Genomic DNA, 20,035 nt, shown 5'->3' with positions numbered 1-20,035 from the left:
TCATCTTATGTGTAGTGGAGACTCAGCTGCACAAAAAGAATGTGGAAAATTTATCAAGTTCTTTAGGTTTCGATAAGTGTTTTGCTGTTAGTAGTGCTGGCCGGAGCGGCGGGCTAGGTTTGTTTTGGAATAAGGAAATAAAAATCGAAGTTTTACCCTACTCACAGTACCATCTCGACACGATTGTTACAGAGGAGGGGCAAGAACCGTGGCGCTTGACTTTGGTGTATGCTCAAGTTTATACGTTCGGCTAATGACTACCCTTGGGTCTGTATTGGAGACTTCAATGAAGTCTTGCATCGTTCAGAACATATGGGGGTTGCCGAACGGAGTAACAGCCAAATGGCTGGTTTCAGAGATACTATTGATGTATGTGGACTGTGTGATCTTGGTTACAGAGGAGTTCCCTGGACGTTTGAAAAGAAGGTGGTAGGAGGATCCTTCTGCCGCACTAGGCTGGACCGAGCACTTGCAACACCTGATTGGTGTACAAGGTTCCCTTTGGCTGAGGTAGAACACCTGGAATGTTTTGCAACTTCTGATCATGTACCGATCCTACTCCGCCGCTCCCCGGAGAGCGTAGGCACGAGGAGCAAGGCGATCTTCCGGTACGAGGTAGCGTGGGAGAGCCACAAGGATTTCCCATCCTTGGTGGAGCAACAATGGAATACTGGAGGTTTGGGCCAAACCATGGATGAGCTACAGGCGAAACTGGCTAGTTTGTCTAAAGGTTTATCTAAATGGGGTAAGGACTCTTTTGGTAATGTCAAAAACCAAATCAGAAGTTTACAGCGTGAGCTGAGTGAGTTGAGGCGCGATCCTTTGCGGTCGAGTCCGAGCCCACGTGAGGAAGCTGTTACTCGGCGACTGGTTGAGCTGTTTGACCAGGAGGAGGTTCTATGGCGACAGCGTTCGAGGGTACAGTGGTTGGCTGCGGGGGACAAGAACACAAGGTTCTTCCATTTAAGAGCGAGTCAACGGAGAAAAAAGAACAGAATCTCACAGCTTAAGCGGGAAGATGGTACTCTTGCAACAAGAGAGGAGGAGCTAGGTGATATGGCGAGTAGGTTCTATAGGAACCTGTACACGTCAGAAGGAGTGCATGGCATGGAGGAAGTGATGCAATCTGTGCCTGTGAAGGTTAGTTCAAATATGAATGAGATGCTAGATTCACCTTTCGAGGCAGAGGAGGTGAAAGCAGCCCTTTTTGAGATGTATCCCACCAAGGCTCCCGGGCCTGACGGCTTCCCGGCACACTTCTTTCAAAGGAACTGGGATATGTGTGGTAATGAAGTAACTAAAGCACTGTTACGAGTTCTGGCGGGGGAGGAAAGTCCGAGTGTGGTAAATAAAACTTTCATTGTGATGATCCCTAAGGTGGCTAGTCCGGAAGATCTTGGCCAGTTCCGTCCAATTAGCTTGTGCAATGTCATCTATAAGATTGCTTCTAAAGTGGCGGCAAACAGGCTGAAGAAGATCCTACCAGAAATCATCTCAGAGCAATAGTCAGCCTTTGTACCAGGTAGGCTGATTACGGATAATATTATTACGGCGTATGAGTGCTTGCATTTCATGAAGCGTAATAAGGCGAAGAAGCACAGGTTTTGTGCTCTTAAACTGGATATGAGGAAGGCGTATGATCGTGTAGAGCGGAGTTACCTCAAGGCAATCATGTTAAAGTTGGGGTTCAGTAGTCGATGGGTCGCAGTGGTGATGCGCCTTGTCTCGACTGTATCCTTCTCGGTGCTCTTTAATGGCGTACCACAGGAGGAGTTCTATCCCTCGAGGGGGATTCGCCAGGGTGATCCTATATCCCCATACTTGTTCTTGTTGGCAGCAGAGGGCCTTTCGTGCCTCCTAAAAGTTAGAGATCAGTCATCGGCGCTTTATGGGTTACAAGTGGCAACGTCGGCCCCGGCGATCAACCACTTACTCTTTGCTGATGATAGCCTACTATTTTTTCAAAGCATGTGAGGAGGGTGCTATGGAGATTAAGAGTGTTCTGACCAAATACTGTAATGCATCTGGTCAGCGGATTAATATGGACAAGTCCTCTATCTTCTTTAGTAAGGGCTGCCCAGAAGTGGTAAGAGCATTAATCAAGGAAGAACTTCAAGTGGAGAGGGAAACTCTCAATGAGAAATACTTGGGAATGCCGTCAGACGTGGGTACCTCCAAGAATGGAGCTTTCAAATACCTTCGGGATAGAGTGTGGAAGAAGGTCTTTGGGTTGGTTGGAGCAACTGCTATCAGTTGGGGGAAAGGAAATATTGATCAAGTCAGTTGCACAAGCTGTTCCAACCTTTTCGATGTCTTGCTTCAAATTACCGAGGGGGCTGTGCGAGCATATCAACTCTCTTCTCCGCAAGTTCTGGTGGGGCTGCAAAGAAGGGCAGAGGAAAACGTGTTGGGTTTCCTGGGAGCAAATGACACAGCCAAAGAGCACAGGTGGATTGGGATTCCGCGATATTGAACTGTTCAACTTGTCGCTTCTAGCAAGACAAGCATGGCGGCTCCTGCAAGTACCTGAGTCTCTGAGTGCAAGGGTACTACGGGCGGTTTACTTTCCATCAGGGGACATCCTATCGGCAGAACTGGGCTCCCACCCGTCTTAGATATGGAGGTCCATCTTGGAAGGGCGGAACACACTGAACATTGGGCTAATTCGACGAATTGGCGATGGCAGAACTACTCGGGCGTGGTCACAGAATTGGTTACCAAGGGATACCAGATTGAGACCATTTACAGCCCAGGCGGAGGATGCTCCTGTGTTGGTTAGTGATTTTATTAACCATGCTGTGGCAGCCTGGGACGTTCCAAAGCTGGATGCTTATTTTCTACCGATGGACGCCGAGGTCATACGCTCCATTCCTCTGTCCCACCGAGTACAAAGCGATTTCTGGGCTTGGCACTTCGATCGCTCTGGAATCTTCTCTGTCAGGTCATGTTATCGAGCGCTGGCGACGATGAAGCGGACTCGCGAAGACTGGCTCGACGAGAGAGGAGCCACTTCGGCGACGACCGCGAACGAGAAGGCGTGGAAAAAGCTTTGGAAAATACAAGTGCCTTCCAAAATACGCATATTCCTATGGCGGCTTGCGAAGCAGTCTTTACCTTCAGGGGACCTGTGCTACCGCAGAAAAATGGCGACGACGGCGGCATGCTCCATCTGTGGTATGCCTGACTCCTGGCGTCACTCACTCATCGAGTGTAACATGGCGAGGTGTGTATGGGCGTTGACGGAGGCGGATATAGTTGAACACATCTCACTGTCATCGGAACCTTCAGCCAAAACGTGGCTCTTTTCCATGATAGAGACGATGAAGGCTGATGATCTGACTCGCATGCTAGTAACTTTATGGGCAATTTGGCATGCAAAGAGAAAGGCTATCCATGAGGAGATTTTTCAAAGTCCAATGGCAACAATTGGCTTTGTTAATCGTTTCTTGGTTGACATTGAAGCTGGGCCGGAAGTGAAAAACAGCAAGAAAGGAAGCAACACCACCAGTGGGAGGAAGTCTAGCTGGATCGCTCCTCCTGTTGGGCGGGCAAAGATTAATGTAGACGCGGCAGTGGCGAGGTCTGTGGACAGAGGGGCAGTCGCCGCTGTCCGTCGCTCTAGAGATGGTACTTTCGTGGGCGCAGCGGCGACCGTCTATGATGGTATCTCGCATCCTGGTACCTGTGGTGACCCGGCATACCACTGCATGGTGTAGTATGCAAGTCTGATATAACACCAATGAAACACCGTTCCACTAGTATCATATCGCTCAGAGTGGTACAACAGAAACATATGCGGGTCCAAGGCATGTCTATAGAATTACATCATTGACTTTGTTACATAAGATCATCACGGCCTCCTACTTTACAATGAGGTAAAACTGCAAATAAACTCCAGAAGAACGACTCGTAGTCTAATCTTATCACGAACTCCATTTGTAGAGTATTTAACTAGCTATAGAGGCTATGGATAGATTCTAGTTAATTAGGAGCTAGGCTTAGGAAGCTAGTTCCTTTCTATGGCTAAACTAGGTTTTCCCCTTGATGGATGTGGTATCTGACTCCTCTGACAGGGTTCTGTATCTTGAAGTAGTTGCTGACTCCTCGTTCTTCGAGTTGTACTGTAGATCCTCCTTCGATGCCTCCATATCTAAGCAGGGGATTTAAGAGTGGGATGAGTACGAGCGTACTCAACAAGTTCATTATAGGAAAGAGGTGTTTAATGCACTAGCTACGGCATTAGACCGGAAAGTCTAATACCAATGCGAGGTTTTCATAATCATTTCTTCAAGAGGTTGCTTTTATTCGGAAGAACTATGTCCGTCGGCCTTCACCGGTTTACTAGAACTTCATGGAGCTCCTTTCCGGCCGCGTTCGCGATTCCATATCCCGGAACGGGGAGTGACAGGTCACGGTTCTTTACACTCGCAGAGGTGTGTTGCTTTACCCATAAGAGATCTTAACCTTGTTGCCAACCGAGCACGTTACCCGTCCACACTTCCTTTGGTGTGAGGCCCGGTATAAGGTCTAGCCAATCATGTTCCTCCGCTACCTCGAACACCCACCCTTTGTTGCATGCGCCGACCCCGGGTCCACGTCGGTCCCATTATTCCCGTAATTTCGGGGTGGACCCCGACCACGACAACAGTGCTTGGGCTCTACCATACACTCCTACGCCGGTGGCTGCAACCCATCATAGACCGCAATACCGTGGGGACTTAAGGCTTCCCGACCTACCGCTTGTTCTTCGAACGACAAGTGTCTACGGACCGTGCCGTGGGGACTTAAGGCTTCCCGACCTACCGCTTGCCGCCGAGGATACAAGTGTCTACGGTAAAGCGCATCCGTTGATGAACGAGAGGTGGAAACACTTTTGACTACTCCGTCCCACTCCGGATCTTATGGTTAACACGGGTATTACGGCACAAGAATCATCTGGCGACATTTGTTGTTTAATCCTAGATGGATATAAACCCGTGCAATGGAACCTCCACCATATCAACACAATCCATGGTTCCATTGCCCACCACATAGTCATATTCATAGTTATGAAAGTAGTGGTTTTGATTTTTGTGCAATAGTGATAACCATAATACTTTGCAAGTAATTTGATAAAAATACTCAAATGACATGAGCAAGTGATGAACTTGCCTTTCTTGACTCGCAAGATTATGCGAGCAAGGTCTTCGATACGCAATAACTCCAAATTCTGAAATAGCATCATCGTCCGGTAAGGACGATGTTTAAAAGATTGGCAAGGATGCAATAATGCATAAGAATGAGATGCAATCGCTCTAAGCGTGACCTAACCCCGATGATTTAGGATTAGTGAGTGGTAATGATTGGTTTAGGGTGTGTTGCACTTTTAGAGTGATTCACATACAAGGTTCTTATTCAGGTGTGATTACTTGGTATTATAAACGAGATAGATAATAAGGCACATTAATCAATTGAGCACACCAAGAATGATAATTGGCATAATGTTAACAAGTAAAGGACGATCGTTAGTTTTAACACTATATGGCATGGTTAATGATTAATTATTATATACTTCAAAAGAATAACTTTTGAAGAACATGTTCTTAATAAAGAACAAGTATGATAATTAGGTTGGTGGGTTCTATGGTTAACTATGGTTCCAATTGGTTCTGGAGTAGATATTAGATGGATCACAACCTAGTTGGATTCATCAGCTACTAGGGCTTGTATCGTTGAATTAAGCCTAGGCATCCTAAGCATTTGTTCATCCAAGGTTGCTATCAAGATTGGTCATCTTGTTGGTGATAGCTAGCTAGGGTTTATAGGTCCTTATAAGCAGGGTTGATGATGATTCTTTATTTACTTCAAAAGAATAACTTTTGAAGAACATACTTCTTAAATAATAAGAAGTATAACAATTAGGGTTTAGGTGGTCTAGGTTTTACTGTTGGTTCTATTTAAGTAAATAATGAGTGGCTCCTAAATGGAATGGTGGATAAGTATCCAACACTAGTAGGGTTTAGTGGAATATGGTATGTGATACAGAATAGCAAGTATAGTTGCTATTATGGTTCATCACAAGGAGGTGATGATAAGCATGGTTAATTAAAGGTGGTGGTCTTTGGTAATGGAATCTAGGGTTTACACTTGGTTGGCCCTACTGGATTATTTAGGTCTAATGAAGATGAACACATGGGATGCTAATTAGTAGTGGTAGGGTTCCTATATTTTAGGTGAACTAGGTAAGCATTTAGTTGCTAATTATGGGTCTATAACTATTAATGAAGTAACATGATCTCATGCTAACTTGGAGTTTAGGTTTGGAAATAATTTGGAGTTCATATGAAGTAGTGGAGCTAGGGTTGCTATTTGGTTTAGGGTTTTAGGAACCCACCTGGAATTATGGTTTTATCACATTGTTTTATAAAGGAACTAGGGTTTCCTAATTACTCTTTAATTCTTGTATTAATAACTTCATTAATAAAGTTGAAGTTATTAACAACTTTGAAATTAAAATAATATTGGATTTGTCCTTTTATTATTTTTAAAGAGTTAATAATTAAGGTAATTATTAATTAGGGTTTAAATCCTCCTATTAAGGATTTAATAAGTAATAGGTAAAGAAAAATTAGTTTTAATATTTTCCTGATTTACTTACTGGTTTTTATTAAATTTAGAAGTTTTTCTTAATTATAGAATATTATTTGAATTTTGATTTAAAATTAAAGGCTTAAATAACAAGTATTAAATAATTGAATTTTTATTAAAAATAAAAATTCCATTTTATATTTTTATTGGATAGAGTTTTCTTTTCTAAGAATTTTAATATCTTATTTACATTTTTCTGACTTAAATTGAATTTTCTAGATTTATTTGAAGTTGCAGCAATTTTCTGGTTTTAAATTTAAACAGGAAATGACTTAATGTACCGGTTGGGTTCTACCCGTGTGACTGACTGGTGGACCAGGGATCCACGTCAGCTGCCACGCAGACGAAGACTGGTCAAGTTTGACCGGGCGTTTGACCTCGCTGACGGTTAAACGCCGGCGAGCCAGCACGCGGCGGCGCCGCCGATTTACGGCACCCCCGGACGCGCGGCCAGACTTTTCCGAATCCCCTTGACATGCTGAGTACGGACGGTGGTAGTGGTTTTCTCAAATGACCACCGGAGCATCACCGGAGATCAAGCTCGCGGCGGAGCAACTCCGGCCAACTAGCTACTGTGAGCTACAGGCTATGAATTCGTGAAACTAAGAGCTTGGGAGGTGCGCGAGCTCACCGTGAGGCTTAACAGATGGTCGGTGGAGTCAATCGGAGACGAAGACGACGACGATTTCCTTTTTCCCGCGGTATCCCGGTGAAAGGGAACGGATGATTAGAGGCTTCTGTGATCTCCCCTGCTCGATTCCTTCAACCAGGTTGCTCTCCGGACTCAGGCGCATCATCGGGACCTCCTCACGGATGCTGGGGCGGCTCCAGGCATCGGGTTCTTCCTCGACTCCGGCGACTACGGTGAGAGAGTGGCGAGAAATAGAGAGGTTCAGAGGGCAACTGAGTGAGCGGAGAGGCATTAGGGTTCTACGGCGGGGCTCAACGTGGCTTTTATAGCTCAATGCAAGGCTGGGCTCGGCATCTCGCCGGCGGTAGTGGCCTGGATGCAAACGGCGATGTCGATCATGTTCTGGGCGCGAATCTTGGCGAGAACTGATCATACGGACGCAGAGCAACTTCAATCGATCTTTGGACGTGGTGTTGGCGTCCAGAGTCCTCCTTATCGGCGACGGGGACGTGGCCGGCGAGCTCCACCTCCGTGTCGATCTCAGGGAAGAAGAAGAACACGCTTTTCTTCTTTTTATTCCGAATCGTTAAGTGGGTCAGGCTGGAGTAGTGTTGATGGGCTTCTGCTGGGCTTGGGCTGGGCTGCGGTGGCCCGTCAGGTAAGCCGTGTGAGTCCTTTTCTCCTCTCTTTTTCCGTTTTATTTTCTGTTTTCATTTTCTATTTTGTAATCTATTTTAATTCACATTTGAATTCTTGTTTGTTTTGCAGGTGTTTATTAATTTGGATTTCATGAAGACTAATACAAGAGTCATTGTATTACTGTATTGTTTTCGAATAATCCTTTTACATATGTGAACTTTATTGTAATTAATTATGAGTTTATGTCCTCATTCTTAATTTCCTTTTCCTGGTGTAATCAAATCTATTTGAATTATTAGGGTTGATAATTTCTACTCTAAGTGTTTTTAGAATTTATCATTAGAGTTTGAGCTCTTAATTGAGAATTTAGTTCCCTGCATATGATTTTATGTGATCCTCTATTTATTAAGATCTTGTAATTTTGATTATCACTCTATGTCAAGGTTAGCATTAGTATTATATCTTAATAGTACTATGAATTACCTAGAGTAGACATTACTCTCCTCATGGTTGGACTTTGGTTATAAAGGTAAGTGATTGTAAATTCCACTTATATATGGTTCTAATTATTTTTTATAGCACAAGATTAATCTTAGGTTCATAATTGAAAACTAAGATATAGTTTGTGAGCAATTTCTAAGGTTCTAATGAGATTCACCTAATGACAATTGGTTTGAATCTCATCTATGGCCTGGTTTGTATTATGATCACCATAGTGATACATAAACTAGGGTTGAGGTTTAATTCTAGGTTGTGAGATGAGATGACACCATATTGCATGTGCTAGGGTTAATCTCCCCTAACCATGATAATATGATTACTTGCTTAATTCTTCATGTGCTCCTTTAATTACTCAGGACTTGAGAATTAGTTTTGTCTTCTCCCAATTAACTTCTATTGACATCATCAATTTATCATTAAAGTAGCTAAAGTTGTTATAGCTCTTTTTATAGTTAACTTTGGTCATATGGATGGATGGTTTCTCACCATATTAAGTATGGAGTTTTACTCTAAGGTTTTCTTAGGTTCTTTAATTTATGAAACACAGGTATGGTAGGATTCTACTTATTATCACCAAGTGATTCACAAGTTAAGGTGGGGATATAAGCCTTGGGTTGCTTACTAGTTACCTCTCTATGATTTCATGTGGTGAATGATATCTACTTATCCTGTTAGGATTTAACTTATCCTCACATACCTCAAGTTCTTAGGGTTTATGATCATTACTCAATTTATAATGATCAAGGTCTGGCTTCCTAAGGTATCTCTCCTTAAATGAGGTTTTCACTTCCTTGATCAAGCACTGTCTTGATCAGCTAGGGTATAGTACTTATATTTCACTTTCTAGACTGGGCTTACTATGGTTGCCTCTAAAGTTTATATCCCAGGAGAATGTCTGAGATATTATGTTAGGGTTCTATTTAATCAATGATGATATAATCATCTGGGTATATGGATAGTTCTCTCCCTCACATTCAAGTATTGGCTCAATTACTTGAGTGTAACACCATAGCTTAGGCTCTCTTATAAAGGAATGTTTATTCTAGGGTTTATGGTGTACTCACAATATTCATTTAGGTAGCTAAGCTAAGGATTCAATTGTCTAACTTAATTGGATTAGTCCTATCCTTATTTCACTAATTCATGGATATGATCTTATTCCATGTGATATTAGATTATCTCACCACTCCAAGGAAAATGGTTTACAACCTAATACTTTAGTTCAATGGTGTCCTTGATTATTAAATAGGTAAAGCTAGATTTGGTATGAATGTTCTCTCTCAATTGGAATGACTTGGATAACATCCTAGGGTTCCTCTTAAAGATGATGATTTGAATACTTGAATGTATATCCAAGGTTTGTTACTTCTCTAATAATCATTGTAGATCTCTCACCTCTCTAGGTTTGATGTATATTAATAAGGAATAGAGAAGGATATCTATATATCTTAGTTGGATCTCTTTGTCTTGTTTCCAAGATTAAAGTGGATTGAATACCATGATGTTTCATGATAGGATCATGGTTTAGTTTTAAGACATGGAGAAGATAGTCAAGAATGGTTCCACCATTTTATTGTTACTTGGTTTGTACTTAAACAGATGTTCTTATATTATGGCAAAGGTTACCATATTATGAGGATCTTTAATAAGATCAAGTAATTGATCCTTGATTCATATGTTCTTGTGTTGGTTTTAATTCCCTTTGATCTAACCCCTTAGATCAAATCATCTCTACCCAAAACAAGGTTTTAGTAAAGTCACATTGAGGTTTATAGCGCTTGACTTGATGAGCTACTTCAATTCCACCAAGGTCAAGTGAAACTTCGGTTATCGTGATTGTTTTACTTTAAAGCGCGAAAATTCCCCAGATTTTCTATGCATGAATGCAATGCACACATCTGTTTCCTCTATTTTTGTAACCCCATTACCTGAGATATTACAGTCTCTACCCCTTAAACTAAACTTCGTCCTCGAAGTTTGATCTCTCTCACGTTTCGGAGTGTGGATCTGACTTGTGCAGACTAAATCTTTTCTCGAACTCCATGGTGATCTTACTGGATATAATTGAATACATCTCTGGTCCAGATTCTTCCTGGAATCCATTATGACTTGTCTCTGAACCATGGATTTTTACTTCAATTCCATGATTTCTTTCAATATTATAATCTTGTTTCCTTTCTCATTGAAGATTCAATGATTGGGACTTCTTCTTGTCCTGGCAGTCTTAACTACAGACTAATTTGATAATATACTCCTAATTGGTAAATAGGTCTTGATTTTCCCTTACTACCAAAATTGCAGTAATGGTACTTAATAAGGTACTAACTATGGAATTGGTTGTGATGGTTTATTCTTTTCTAATAATGAATTAGACTCATTTAGTCCATCCAATCATGGTTTATAGTTGATACCTATAACTATTTTGGGTTATTTAGGTTCCATGAAGGAATCTTTCAAATAGTATCTGATTTTTGGTATGGTCAATCTTCTTCAGTCTTTAGCCATCTTGAGCTATATTTGGTCTCCTACAATCCTTCATCCAACTTCTTTAGCCTTAATTTACTTGGGCTATCATACTTCTGAGTAAATATTACTCACTTTCTCAAGTTACAGTCCACTTCTTACTTCCTCTAAGTATAAACCTCGGCTTCTGGTCTGACTTCCTTCTGAAAGTATTGTTCATCAATCTTATGAAAATAAGATCGAACTTCCTCTCAGTTCAGACCTTCCTTTTCTATTATGCTCAAAGGATTGAGTTATTGTACATCCAACTCAATCTTTACTCTACCCCTTAGAGTTTTCTTATGGTCTTCAACTCCTTTTCTTCCAACTATTGGACTTATGATTAGAATATTGGTATAGGTCTTGTTTATAATTTATATTCCTCTAAGGTTTTGCGAAGAAACTTTGTGGTGTATCCACTCAATTGTGGACATCCAATGTGAATCCTTTGACTAAATGTTTATAGATCTAGCTATTTGGTTGACAGGATTTTTATTTGTTCACAAACTTTTGTTACAAATAATTAAATCGTGGACTATTTGTAATACCAACTGATACCAGCTGTGGTTATTATACCAACGGTGGCTATTTGATATCTGAAAATGGATTCTATTATAGGTTCTGATCAACTGGACGAGACATCTTCTACTTTATCTCGCAGTAATGATCCTATACCAATTGTGGTCTTCTGATATCAACTATGGTCTTCCTATATCTGCTATGGGTTCATAGGTCATCTTCCTTTCTTCAGGGTTTATTGTTGCTAGAAAACCACTAGCTGACACTATGATTATAGTATCCTAAGTGATTTCCCATGCATTCCCTCTTCCATGATGACTAGGGATCTGCTTGAGCTTCACCATAATCATCATATTTCTCACCTTCATGCTTCTTATGTACTAAAGTACTCCTCTGTTGAGGCAAATCATGAGTTTTGGTTGATACTACCTTCTGAATATTGTGGTTGCTTCCCACAACTTTGTTTCCTTTCTTCTAATGAACCTTCATCTTGTCTTCAGAACCTTCAGAATTCATCACTTCCTCACACGAATACCATTACCCTCTAGATCGATAGCATCAAGTAAGAACCTGATATTGCAACATGCATTTGCATATCAAAGTCAAACTTCATGTATGGATCTAGTCAATCAATGAAAATCCAATAAAATCCAAGAAGATTCAGCTTTATGCTTATAATACACACCATCATAAGCCTGAATATATTAGTTGAGTATGACATCTCTAAACATCAGGCTGAGATGTGTAGTATATAACACCACATAAGATAGGTTTATATCGTGATACTAAGCACGAATATATTGGATTCTATGATTTGTCTCAACTTTTACCTTAATTGCACAATTGCAATGAGATAAACTTGAGACATAGTTGTCTAGGATAGTTAAGGTTAACCTAGTTTTGTTTGGAAGTACTACTTAACTTCCATTTTGTTGAGGACTACCTCCCATGATGTATTTTGGTTCTAACTTGGCTATTCTAAACACATAGCTATTAGAATATAGCTTCGATACTTTCAAGTGTTTCTACCATAAACCTATGGTCATGATGTGCTTGGCACACTTTCCATGGTTGTGGAACATAGCTCTTGTACTACTATTTAGCACTTGGCTTCTTATTGTACTTATCCTAAATATTTATGAGGTTCTAGTTCATCACATAATGATTCTCAGGTGAATCATATATGATTTCTATCTCTACCATGTAAGTAGGTAGATTTTATTCCTATCTCTCTTCCTTACCTCCCATGATTGACGCATCATGGTCTATACTACCTCTCATAACTCAGAGTTATCACTTACTATCAATTGTTTCACATGTCTAGATAATTTTAATTACTCATTACTTAACTTGGTCTACATCTTCTATTAGGATTTCTTAACTATCTTCATCACTTGATTTACTCCTATTACATGTCTGAATAATTCTTACTTAACCATAACATGTGTTGGTACACCTCTTCCAATAGGATATCTTCCTTATGGTTGTATCCTCTCTTTGGACTACCATGTATTGTATACCAACTGGGGTCTACTCATCTATTGTTTTAAGGACTTCATGATGTACTACATGTTTGGGATTAGCTAACTAACTTTATTTTATCTTGGTAAGCTAGATAAGAAATGTTGACTCAAGTGTGTCAGGATTATTCTCAAGTGAATATCCATCTCAAGTCATAAAAAGTATTTGGTTTACCTAGGACACTTCCTATAGACACTACCAATCCTATAGGTCTCATTTAAAGGGTTTTAATCCTAGGGTCAAAGCATTTGCTCTGATACCAACTGTGGTGACCCGGCATACCACTGCATGGTGTAGTATGCAAGTCTGATATAACACCAATGAAACACCGTTCCACTAGTATCATATCGCTCAGAGTGGTACAACAGAAACATATGCGGGTCCAAGGCATGTCTATAGAATTACATCATTGACTTTGTTACATAAGATCATCACAGCCTCCTACTTTACAATGAGGTAAAACTGCAAATAAACTCCAGAAGAACGACTCGTAGTCTAATCTTATCACGAACTCCATTTGTAGAGTATTTAACTAGCTATAGAGGCTATGGATAGATTCTAGTTAATTAGGAGCTAGGCTTAGGAAGCTAGTTCCTTTCTATGGCTAAACTAGGTTTTCCCCTTGATGGATGTGGTATCTGACTCCTCTGACAGGGTTCTGTATCTTGAAGTAGTTGCTGACTCCTCGTTCTTCGAGTTGTACTGTAGATCCTCCTTCGATGCCTCCATATCTAAGCAGGGGATTTAAGAGTGGGATGAGTACGAGCGTACTCAACAAGTTCATTATAGGAAAGAGGTGTTTAATGCACTAGCTACGGCATTAGACCGAAAGTCTAATACCAATGCAAGTTTTCATAATCATTTCTTCAAGAGGTTGCTTTTATTCGGAAGAACTATGTCCGTCAGCCTTCACCGGTTTACTAGAACTTCATGGAGCTCCTTTCCGGCCGCGTTCGCAGCTTCCATATCCGGAACAGGGAGTGACGAGTCACGGTTCTTTACACTCTGCAGAGGTGTGTTGCTTTACCCATAAGAGATCTTAACCTTGTTGCCAACCGAGCACGTTACCCGTCCACACTTCCTTTGGTGTGAGGCCCGGTATAAGGTCTAGCCAATCATGTTCCTCCGCTACCTCGAACACCCACCCTTTGTTGCATGCGCCGACCCTGGGTCCACGTCGGTCCCATTATTCCCGTAATTTCAGGGTGGACCCCGACCACGACAACGATGCTTGGGCTCTACCATACACTCCTACGCCGGTGGCTGCAACCCATCATAGACCGCAATACCGTGGGGACTTAAGGCATCCCCAGCCTACCGCTTGTTCTTCGAACGACAAGTGTCTACGGACTGTGCCGTGGGGACTTAAGGCTTCCCCAGCCTACCGCTTGCCCACCGACGGATACAAGTGTCTACGGTAAAGCGCATCCGTTGATGAACGAGAGGTGGAAACACTTTTGACTACTCCGTCCCACTCCGGATCTTATGGTTAACACGGGTATTACGGCACAAGAATCACTCGGCGACATTTGTTGTTTAATCCTAGATGGATATAAACCCGTGCAATGGAACCTCCACCATATCAACACAATCCATGGTTCCATTGCCCACCACATAGTCATATTCATAGTTATGAAAGTAGTGGTTTTGATTTTTGTGCAATAGTGATAACCATAATACTTTGCAAGTAATTTGATAAAAATACTCAAATGACATGAGCAAGTGATGAACTTGCCTTTCTTGACCTGCAAGATTATGCGGGCAAGGTCTTCGATACGCAATAACTCCAAATTCTGAAATAGCATCATCGTCCGGTAAGGACGATGTTTAAAAGATTGGCAAGGATGCAATAATGCATAAGAATGAGATGCAATCGCTCTAAGCGTGACCTAACCCCGATGATTTAGGATTAGTGAGTGGTAATGATTGGTTTAGGGTGTGTTGCACTTTTAGAGTGATTCACATACAAGGTTCTTATTCAGGTGTGATTACTTGGTATTATAAACAGATAGATAATAAGGCACATTAATCAATTGAGCACACCAAGAATGATAATTGGCATAATGTTAACAAGTAAAGAACAGTCGTTAGTTTTAACACTATATGGCATGGTTAATGATTAATTATTATATACTTCAAAAGAATAACTTTTGAAGAACATGTTCTTAATAAAGAACAAGTATGATAATTAGGTTTGTGGAGTTCTATGGTTTTCTATGGTTCTATTTGGTTTCTGGAGTAAGATATTAGATGGATCACAACCTAGTTGGATTCATCAGCTACTAGGGCTTGTATCGTTGAATTAAGCCTAGGCATCCTAAGCATTTGTTCATCCAAGGTTGCTATCAAGATTGGTCATCTTGTTGGTGATAGCTAGCTAGGGTTTATAGGTCCTTATAAGCGGGGTTGATGATGATTCTTTATTTACTTCAAAAGAATAACTTTTGAAGAACATACTTCTTAAATAATAAGAAGTATAACAATTAGGGTTTAGGTGGTCTAGGTTTTACTTGTTGGTTCTATTTAAGTAAATAATGAGTGGCTCCTAAATGGAATGGTGGATAAGTATCCAACACTAGTAGGGTTTAGTGGAATATGGTATGTGATACAGAATAGCAAGTATAGTTGCTATTATGGTTCATCACAAGGAGGTGATGATAAGCATGGTTAATTAAAGGTGGTGGTCTTTGGTAATGGAATCTAGGGTTTACACTTGGTTGGCCCTCATTGGATTATTTAGGTCTAATGAAGATGAACACATGGGATGCTAATTAGTAGTGGTAGGGTTCCTATATTTTAGGTGAACTAGGTAAGCATTTAGTTGCTAATTATGGGTCTATAACTATTAATGAAGTAACATGATCTCATGCTAACTTGGAGTTTAGGTTTGGAAATAATTTGGAGTTCATATGAAGTAGTGGAGCTAGGGTTGCTATTTGGTTTAGGGTTTTAGGAACCCACCTGGAATTATGGTTTTATCACATTGTTTTATAAAGGAACTAGGGTTTCCTAATTACTCTTTAATTCTTGTATTAATAACTTCATTAATAAAGTTGAAGTTATTAATAACTTTGAAATTAAAATAATATTGGATTTATCCTTTTATTATTTTTAAAGAGTTAATAATTAAGGTAATTATTAATTAGGGTTTAAATCCTCCTATTAAAGACTTAATAAGTAATAGGTAAAAGAAAATTAGTTTTAATATTTTCTTGATTTACTTACTGGTTTTTATTAAATTTAGAAGTTTTTCTTAATTATTGAATATTATTTGAATTTTGGTTTAAAATTAAAGGCTTAAATAACAAGTATTAAATAGTTGAATTTTTATTAAAAGTAAAAATTCCATTTTATATTTTTATTGGATAGAGTTTTCTTTTCTAAGAATTTTAATATCTTATTTACATTTTTCTGACTTAAATTGAATTTTCTAGATTTATTTGAAGTTGCAGCAATTTTCTCGGTTTTAAATTTAAACAGAAATGACTTAATGTACCGGTTGGGTTCTACCCGTGTGACCGATCGGTGGACCAGGGATCCACGTCAGCCGCCACGTGAGCGAAGACTGGTCAAGTTTGACCGGGCGTTTGACCTCGCTGACGGTTAAACGCCGGCGAGCCAGCACGCGGCGGCGCCGCCGATTTACGGCACCCCCGGACGCGCGGCCAGACTTTTCCGAATCCCCTTGACATGCTGAGTACAGCGGTGGTAGTGGTTTTCTCAAATGACCACCGGAGCATCACCGGAGATCAAGCTCGCGGCGGAGCAACTCCGGCCAACTAGCTACTGTGAGCTACAGGCTATGAATTCGTGAAACTAAGAGCTTGGGAGGTGCGCGAGCTCACCATGAGGCTTAACAGATGGTCGGTGGAGTCAATCGGAGACGAAGACGACGACGATTTCCTTTTCCCGCGGTATCCCGGTGAAAGGGAACGGATGATTAGAGGCTTCCGTGATCTCCCCTGCTCGATTCCTTCAACCAGGTTGCTCTCCGGACTCGAGCGCATCATCGGGACCTCCTCACTCGGATGCCTGGGGCGGCTCCAGGCGTCGGGTTCTTCCTCGACTCCGGCGACTACGGTGAGAGAGTGGCGAGAAATAGAGAGGTTCAGAGGGCAACTGAGTGAGCGGAGAGGCATTAGGGTTCTACGGCGGGGCTCAACGTGGCTTTTATAGCTCAATGCAAGGCTGGGCTTGGCGTCTCGCCGGCGGTAGTGGCCTGGATGCAAACGGCGATGTCGATCATGTTCTGGGCGCGAATCTTGGCGAGAACTGATCATACGGACGCAGAGCAACTTCAATCGATCTTTGGACGTGGTGTTGGCGTCCAGAGTCCTCCTTATCGGCGACGGGGACGTGGCCGGCGAGCTCCACCTCCGTGTCGATCTCAGGGAAGAAGAAGAACACGCTTTTCTTCTTTTTATTCCGAATCGTTAAGTGGGTCAGGCTGGAGTAGTGTTGATGGGCTTCTGCTGGGCTTGGGCTGGGCTGCGGTGGCCCGTCAGGTAAGCCAGGTGAGTCCTTTTCTCCTCTCTTTTTCCTGTTTTATTTTCTGTTTTCATTTTCTATTTTGTAATCTATTTTAATTCACATTTGAATTCTTGTTTGTTTTGCAGGTGTTTATTAATTTGGATTTCATGAAGACTAATACAAGAGTCATTGTATTACTGTATTGTTTTCGAATAATCCTTTTACATATGTGAACTTTATTGTAATTAATTATGAGTTTATGTCCTCATTCTTAATTTCCTTTTCTCAGTGTAATCAAATCTATTTGAATTATTAGGGTTGATAATTTCTACTCTAAGTGTTTTTAGAATTTATCATTAGAGTTTGAGCTCTTAATTGAGAATTTAGTTCCCTGCATATGATTTTATGTGATCCTCTATTTATTAAGATCTTGTAATTTTGATTATCACTCTATGTCAAGGTTAGCATTAGTATTATATCTTAATAGTACTATGAATTACCTAGAGTAGACATTACTCTCCTCATGGTTGGACTTTGGTTATAAAGGTAAGTGATTGTAAATTCCACTTATATATGGTTCTAATTATTTTTTATAGCACAAGATTAATCTTAGGTTCATAATTGAAAACTAAGATATAGTTTGTGAGCAATTTCTAAGGTTCTAATGAGATTCACCTAATGACAATTGGTTTGAATCTCATCTATGGCCTGGTTTGTATTATGATCACCATAGTGATACATAAACTAGGGTTGAGGTTTAATTCTAGGTTGTGAGATGAGATGACACCATATTGCATGTGCTAGGGTTAATCTCCCCTAACCATGATAATATGATTACTTGCTTAATTCTTCATGTGCTCCTTTAATTACTCAGGACTTGAGAATTAGTTTTGTCTTCTCCCAATTAACTTCTATTGACATCATCAATTTATCATTAAAGTAGCTAAAGTTGTTATAGCTCTTTTTATAGTTAACTTTGGTCATATGGATGGATGGTTTCTCACCATATTAAGTATGGAGTTTTACTCTAAGGTTTTCTTAGGTTCTTTAATTTATGAAACACAGGTATGGTAGGATTCTACTTATTATCACCAAGTGATTCACAAGTTAAGGTGGGGATATAAGCCTTGGGTTGCTTACTAGTTACCTCTCTATGATTTCATGTGGTGAATGATATCTACTTATCCTGTTAGGATTTAACTTATCCTCACATACCTCAAGTTCTTAGGGTTTATGATCATTACTCAATTTATAATGATCAAGGTTCGGCTTCCTAAGGTATCTCTCCTTAAATGAGGTTTTCACTTCCTTGATCAAGCACTTGTCTTGATCAGCTAGGGTATAGTACTTATATTTCACTTTCTAGACTGGGCTTACTATGGTTGCCTCTAAAGTTTATATCCCAGGAGAATGTCTGAGATATTATGTTAGGGTTCTATTTAATCAATGATGATATAATCATCTGGGTATATGGATAGTTCTCTCCCTCACATTCAAGTATTGGCTCAATTACTTGAGTGTAACACCATAGCTTAGGCTCTCTTATAAAGGAATGTTTATTCTAGGGTTTATGGTGTACTCACAATATTCATTTAGGTAGCTAAGCTAAGGATTCAATTGTCTAACTTAATTGGATTAGTCCTATCCTTATTTCACTAATTCATGGATATGATCTTATTCCATGTGATATTAGATTATCTCACCACTCCAAGGAAAATGGTTTACAACCTAATACTTTAGTTCAATGGTGTCCTTGATTATTAAATAGGTAAAGCTAGATTTGGTATGAATGTTCTCTCTCAATTGGAATGACTTGGATAACATCCTAGGGTTCCTCTTAAAGATGATGATTTGAATACTTGAATGTATATCCAAGGTTTGTTACTTCTCTAATAATCATTGTAGATCTCTCACCTCTCTAGGTTTGATGTATATTAATAAGGAATAGAGAAGGATATCTATATATCTTAGTTGGATCTCTTTGTCTTGTTTCCAAGATTAAAGTGGATTGAATACCATGATGTTTCATGATAGGATCATGGTTTAGTTTTAAGACATGGAGAAGATAGTCAAGAATGGTTCCACCATTTTATTGTTACTTGGTTTGTACTTAAACAGATGTTCTTATATTATGGCAAAGGTTACCATATTATGAGGATCTTTAATAAGATCAAGTAATTGATCCTTGATTCATATGTTCTTGTGTTGGTTTTAATTCTCTTTGATCTAACCCCTTAGATCAAATCATCTCTACCCAAAACAAGGTTTTAGTAAAGTCACATTGAGGTTTATAGCGCTTGACTTGATGAGCTACTTCAATTCCACCAAGGTCAAGTGAAACTTCGATTCATCGTGATCTGTTTTACTTTAAAGCGCGAAAATTCCCCGCATTTTCTATGCATGAATGCAATGCACACATCTCGTTTCCTCTATTTTTGTAACCCCATTACCTGAGATATTACAGTCTCTACCCCTTAAACTAAACTTCGTCCTCGAAGTTTGATCTCTCTCACGTTTCGGAGTGTGGATCTGACTTGTGCAGACTAAATCTTTTCTCGAACTCCATGGTGATCTTCATCGGATATAATTGAATACATCTCTGGTCCAGATTCTTCCCGGAATCCA

This window comes from Lolium rigidum, chromosome 4 (assembly GCF_022539505.1).
Source record: "Lolium rigidum isolate FL_2022 chromosome 4, APGP_CSIRO_Lrig_0.1, whole genome shotgun sequence".
NCBI classification, from domain to species: domain Eukaryota; kingdom Viridiplantae; phylum Streptophyta; class Magnoliopsida; order Poales; family Poaceae; genus Lolium; species Lolium rigidum.
The sequence above is the reverse complement of the archived record's forward strand: the minus strand, read 5'-3'. Positions refer to the sequence as shown.